The sequence below is a fragment of the Pundamilia nyererei genome, unplaced genomic scaffold, assembly GCF_000239375.1.
Source record: "Pundamilia nyererei isolate P.nyererei 1_Seehausen unplaced genomic scaffold, PunNye1.0 scaffold00005, whole genome shotgun sequence".
In the NCBI taxonomy this organism is placed as follows: Eukaryota; Metazoa; Chordata; class Actinopteri; order Cichliformes; family Cichlidae; genus Pundamilia; species Pundamilia nyererei.
In genome coordinates this window covers 1,805,589-1,811,141 of record NW_005187406.1, presented here as the reverse complement: position 1 = coordinate 1,811,141, position 5,553 = coordinate 1,805,589, and the positions used below count along the sequence as shown (strand labels likewise).

The 5,553-nt window shown below is 42.4% G+C and overlaps 1 protein-coding gene across 1 annotated transcript in view; it reads right to left on the bottom strand.

The window, feature by feature from the left end:
• fam20cb (FAM20C golgi associated secretory pathway kinase b) overlaps window positions 1-5,553 on the bottom strand; it is a 57,712-nt gene that overhangs the window by 9,402 nt on the left and 42,757 nt on the right. The gene's annotated exons all lie outside the window — the stretch shown is intronic.

The window sequence follows — 5,553 nt, the reverse complement described above, 5'->3', positions numbered from 1 at the left end:
AAATGACCAGAATTCAGTGTCACAGTCTTTGACGGGTGCACTGCACATTAACCCATAACGCATTTCCACAGATGTCTCACTCCACAGCAGCCCAGTCAGTGATAATCCGCCCAGGCTTTACACCTGTGCAGCTAATACTACAAACACCATTTGTGAGTAATAACATAGGCACAATAAACCAGTGTCCTTGCCTCACAAAAAGACCCTCGTCAGAGTTACCCAGGGTGTTTTGTGGGGCAGCGAGAAGGCGGGGACAACTCAAGGTCAAAGACTTTCTACTGAAGCATCCGCTCCTGTTCTCACCCTGTACCTATTTCTGTCCAGCTCTGATCCTTCCCTCTCTTAAAAAAACTGCATTCCACACACATTCTGCCTTAAAGCTCTTACTGGAGGGAAAAGAGGCTCTTAAAGGCTTAAATCCAAGAGCTGATGGAACATGGGCCAGGATGGAGAAGGACAGGCTGGATGGCCGCGGTAAAAATAAGAGGGGGAATGGGGGTCAAAGGAAGCAGAGGTGAAAAGAATTCCTGAGAAGATGCTGCTTATAGAAAATATGTAAATATCTATAAAGAATGCAAAGAGAGCCATGAAACTTTCTTCTTTTATACACTCTGCCTTCTCTTTGGTCTTTTTTTTTTGTTATTGACAACAGTAAATACTTTCCAGGAAGGCAGCTGAGTGTAATGATTTGGACTGCAGCCTCTGCCATTTCTACTTCAGCTAGTTGAGGGAGGATAAGAATGGAAACTATCTTGGCAACTTCTCTTTCTCTCCTTCGCTCTCTATTCCCTCTGGATGGCTCTCTCTGTTTATTTCACTCAAAATCCTCTATCTCACCTCCTCTGCTTCACTGCTCTCCCTCAGAACTGTTTTCTCTAGTTTCGTGTGTGTGTGTGTGTGTGTGTGTGTGCGCGCATTCACGGCTTAATACTTTCTATCTGTCTGCATCTCTCTTTTTCTCTCTCCAGTCCATCCGTCACTCCCTTCCTCAGCTGGCTGGCTGATTGTAGCTCCACAGCTGCGTGGCTGACATATGCACCAGTCATTAACTAACCCAACATGGAGCCCAGAAACACTCTCATCCACTAAAACCCCCCCCACACCAATTTCCTCTCCTTCTTTATCTTTCTTGTTCTGTCTTTCTAAATTCTATCCCCATCCTCAATCTCCCCTGCGAACATTTGACAGGCAGCCTCGTGCAGATGGGTGGCCAAGTTTGACTGCAGCAAGCAGAAAAGTTTGAGAGTGAATCCTGCATCAAAACTGCCCAAAATACAAGAATATTGCTTTTTAAAAAGATGTTCGGCTTGTGTTTTCACATTAGACGACTACGTTCAGCATCTAAAGTTAACATAAGCAGTCAGTTATTCCTCCTTTAACATTCTTCAGTCTTTGCTTCCTCACTCTCTGCCTCTCTTTTACTCTCGGCCTCACTCCCGAGCGGTCATTGAGACTCTGCCAGTAAAGGCCAACCGCTGTCTCTTGATTGTATCGCTCTCTCCTTCTGGATAGCCTCGCTTCAGGGACACAGCTCTCGCTCCACACGAAGGAAAAAAATGAAATGATGAAGGCGGAAAGCAGTGTCTATTTACCCCCGACGCTGCTCAGCAGCTCTGCGACACAAAAAAATATCATTCACGCCGACACATTAAGCAGCTACTTTATCAACAGCGGCGTAAAGTCAGGTGCTGAATCTACTGTTTGCCAAAACGACAGGGGGACCGGCCTCCAATGAATAAATGAATTTTGGAGACTAAAATGTGAAGAGGTAATGTTTACATGCACGCAGTTGGTCAGCAAAGCTTGGCATACAGAAGCAAAGGAAACAGGAAGGAACAACAACCAGTGCAATGCATCCACCTACCAAAAGTAAAGCTCACTAACAAAAACTATCTTTTTATTTACAACTGAACAACATAAAAGCTTTTTAAATGTACTTCAAGCGCTGCCTTGTTGTCCAAGTTCATTAACCACAGAAAACCTATAACACTGGCACACTTGTAACTCAGTTAAACCCAAGCATGCATTTTCTATAAGAGGGATTCCAAACGCATTGCTCTTTTACAATTTTATATTTCTTTTTGAATTTAAGGGTTTGTTTTGAGAGTTTTGTATTATCTGAGGTGAAGCTGATAAATCCTTATTAGCTGTACTGGGCCAACCTGTATTCAAGTGGGTGGAAAACTGACCATTCAAGGCTGGCTGACGTGATAATCACCTGTTTAAAATGTATCAAAGTTTACAGTTATCAGTTAGTTGCATGTTTGCTTTAGGTGACAGGCGGATGCACCTCCACCATTCTCACCATGTTTGCGGTGCTGTTTAGTCTTTTTAATGGAATTACACGACAAATGTATCTATCAGTGCATGCAGTTGCCCTAGCAACCTCGTCAAGAAGCCTGTGCTCCAATTTTGGCAAGTAGATATTTATTCATATAATACTAAATGCTGATTAGAAGACGGGTATAGACGCACCTTGCAAACCATATTCTCTTGTCTTGGCCGATATTATCAGCTGATATTACAGAACTGTCGATATATTGGTATCACCAAATATAATTATTTGAAAATGAATATAATTTCATATTTCAGTTTTTAGCAGATAAAGGCAAATGGCTTAATTAAGAATTGAGGTGCGGTATGGGGAAGGCTAAGCAGACTGAAAAAAAGTAACCTGCAACACATTTATTCTTAGCTGCACTGCCACATTATCTTAGTAAGGACTTGTAAATAACCACAAAAAACAAGTGTAAGGGAAAAGAAAAAATATATCGGCTGATATATCAGATTTTTCAAATCCCCAAATACCTAGGCTCTAGTTCGGATGTAATCCTCTTTGGCTCCAAAGTTAACAAGATGGCGATGCCCAAAATCATAAACATTTTGAATGTCATGGGCACATTGTGATAAGATGAGAAAGCAGTAGATAAAATACCCCTTTAGAAGGAACGAAAGCTGATCCCCAGCCCTGTTTGGGAGACTGTTGTATAGTTTAAAACAAAGATAATGTAAAAGAAAAAATACTACAAGGAAACGTGTGTTACTGCAGCCCTAACTTGCCAGTGTTTCATGACTGTGCTGACCATACAGGAGCGTAGTCATGGAGATTTCTTGGAGGATAAGAATGAACAAACATTCTAGTGCGATGATTCATGGCCACTCAGCCTTAAAGAAACTCACTAAAATACTTCACGTAGTCGTGCTACACTCCTCTCCCTGTATAGGGGAAGAAACCACAATAAGGTGCTTTATTCGTGAGTGCTCCACAGACCCAACAATAAAGCTTGTCCAAGGTGCATATGCTTGAATCACTGCTGTTCTCTATGATGGTGCGAATAAGAATATAAGAGCCCAGCAGTATATGTTTATACTTGAGACAAATATCTCTGCCTGTGGCCTGGCTTGATATGTGGCTTCACTGATGCTCTCCTCTCACTGAATGCCAGCCAGGAAGCAGGAAGGCTGGATAATTACCACAGTCCACAACCAATTCAAATGTCAATAAAGTTATTTAGAGCATGTCATTTTGCCCCCCCCTGCCCCGCCGCCGAGTGAGAGCGGGAGGAAAAAGGGTAAAGAGAGGAAGAAGTGAAGGAAGGACGCGAAATAAATTGCGACGAAAGGTTAAACAGGCAGATTAGCAGTGATGACACGGAGGACGAGCTACGGTACGTCTCTCAGGTACCTTTGAACTCACAAATACGCAGCTGTTTTGTATTATGTAACATTGTGTTTGAGTCGTGGAACACAAGCACCTGTGTTCTGGAAAATCTGCGCGCGTCCTGATCAAACAAACCATTAAGGGCACGTTACGAGGGAAGCGTTCCATCAAAGCATGGTAGAGGAAACATAGATAAATGCATGACCACATAATAAAGTCTATAAATGTTTGAGTACACAGTATGCACTGAGTTCAAAGGAAACTGTGAGGAGGGCAGAGATGTCGGCTGCTCGAAAGCTACTCGCCCTTTTCATTTTGGACTGCCTGCTCGAGCCCAACCTTTAAAATATTTACAAATCCACGGCGGACTCGTGCTGAACGAATCGTAGATATCTACAGCATGCATTTCTTCTCCTCCTCAGCAAGAGAAAAGTAACAGTATATTTAGAACTAGCTGTCTTTCTACACCGAACATCAGCTCCTTTATCATCACAAGCAGGTGAGATGCACTGAGCCGAGCATGCCCACTGTGACCCTGGCCCTGCTGTAAACACATAGTTTACATTGAGTAGCCAGACAGTTTCTTGGCTCTGCTCCGAGGGGCCCCCGGCAGCCACCGGGGCAGCGAAAGTCTATTAGCAAACACACAGCAGTGTGAAAACATAAAGGTGAATGAAAGCGCTGCATCTGGAAAATCTACCTGTGCATACAGGACATAGTTGACCTGTGAAACACCAGCGAGACACAGAGGGGACCAAGGAGAATGGGGGGAAAAGGCGTTTCCATTTGACCTGCTATTGACATCAAGTCACAGTATTTTAATAAGATCTGCAAATAAAAATCTAATCATTAGATTTAATGATCAGTTGAAGCTGAAATACACACCTTGATGTGATACACTATGACTATTTTATTGTACCCTTATGAGAATTTATTCTTCAGTAAATTTCCCTAAGGGTACAATAAAGTATATAGTATCGTATCATATTAGATCTCCTGCCCTGTGTAAAATTATCTCAGACCAGCCACTATTGCAAATTGTCTGAATGGCCACATAAGTGAGCTATTACAGGATTCCCTAAATTTCCCATGGTACAACTCAATACCAGCTCTCTTTTTAAAAGTTCTTCTGCGTGGTTAGAACCACGCAACAACCTCAGGGGTTTAATAACAAAAGCCAGCATGAAGGCCCAAAACTGCAGTTCCTTAAATGGCCACTTGAGGCTGACATTAAAAGCAAGTCAGTCATAGTAGATTCACGTGGTAAAATAGCCATCTTGACAGTAGATATAAACATACAGTTGTCAAAGTTCATGAGAGTACACTAACAAAATTAATGTGTATGGTGTATTCAAAAGGAAAGGGGAAAGCCACATACAACAAACTTGCATCTGAAAAAAACCACCAGCCTTATGTAACAATATCCTTTGGACAGTTGGGATGAAAGAGGAGATGGCTGGCTATAATGTGCAGTGATAGAAAAACCAAACACAGCATAGCAGGACAAAGACCTCATACCTGCTGTGAAGCACGGTGGTGCAGGGATTTTAGCTTGTTTTGCTCTGTATACTTAAGTATACAGTGGTCCCTCGCTATGATGCGGTTCACCTTTCGTGGTCTTGCTGTTTCTCAGATTTGTTTTTTTTGTTTGTTTTTTTTACAGCGCATTGTGTTCTGTGTCCTGATTGGCTGTAGACCATTGTCAATCAATCTTGTGCCGTGTCTTCTGTACAGTACAGCATGTGTTCAGCTTGTCACATTTACATAAATCTTCGATTGCTAGCAGTGTGACTCTGAAGTGCTGTACTGTATATTTGTTTTTTCTCCCCAACAAACACAACAATGTCGACGAAACATTTTGCACCGTCAAAGGCAACCACAGGTGCATTTAG